The sequence below is a fragment of the Myotis brandtii genome, unplaced genomic scaffold (genome assembly GCF_000412655.1).
Source record: "Myotis brandtii unplaced genomic scaffold, ASM41265v1 scaffold97, whole genome shotgun sequence".
Lineage (NCBI taxonomy): Eukaryota > Metazoa > Chordata > Mammalia > Chiroptera > Vespertilionidae > Myotis > Myotis brandtii.
The window spans coordinates 237,678-238,462 of record NW_005372020.1 but is presented as its reverse complement, the minus strand read 5'-3'; the positions used below and the strand labels follow the sequence as shown (position 1 = coordinate 238,462).

Sequence of the window (785 nt, the reverse complement as noted above, 5' to 3'; positions counted from 1 at the left end):
GATACCGCGGGGACGGGAGCGCTGCGCCGCGCCAGGTGAGCGCCCCTCTGGCCTCTGCCCTCCGCTGGATGCCGCCTCCACCCCAGCTCCTGAGTTGTCACCGGAATGTCCCCGGAGCCCGGCCGGCGGGGCTCAGTGCTTGAGCATCGACCTGGGAACCCGGAGGTCAGGGTTCATCCCCAGTCGGGGCACAGGCCCGGGTTGTGGGCTCGATCCCCAGTAGGGGGCGTGCAGGGGCAGCCGATCCATGATTCTCTCTCATCATTGATGTTTCTCTCCCTCCCTCTTCCTTCCTCTCTGACACCAATAAAAATGTGTGTTTTTAAATAATAAAGAAATGGCCTCCCTCGCACAGCAGGTGTCTGAAGGCCAGGCAGTGCCTCCAGAGCATAGCCTTGCGGGAGCCTCTGGGCCGGGACTTTGCTTCCAGGACACACGTGCGAACTGAAGTTGGAAACGTTCACCCTAACACCCTGGCAGGGTCCTTCCTTGTCCGTCACCGGCCCGGCCCCGCTCAGGGCCGAGATCAGAGCAGGCGACAGCGGGAAATTGGAAGCCATCGGAGACCGAGGCCGTTTCGGGGGCTCAGATGTCTGACATCTTTCTTGCCGCTTCCACTTCTCCTTCCACAGCTGCGCCCCTTCCCTCCCCATGCAGCCCCATCTGCCCGCTCACTCTCGGTTTCCTCTAAACGCCGCCCTGCCAGCCGCCGCCACGGACCCTGCGTCTTCCTTCCGTCGACCACCGCTCAGTCAACAGACAGCCTCGCCCGGCCGCCGCCCTTG

General features: G+C 63.4%; 1 protein-coding gene across 1 annotated transcript in view; it reads left to right on the top strand.

Moving 5' to 3' along the window:
* Positions 1 to 785, top strand: part of GLT1D1 (glycosyltransferase 1 domain containing 1) — a 28,929-nt gene that overhangs the window by 4,806 nt on the left and 23,338 nt on the right. The gene's annotated exons all lie outside the window — the stretch shown is intronic.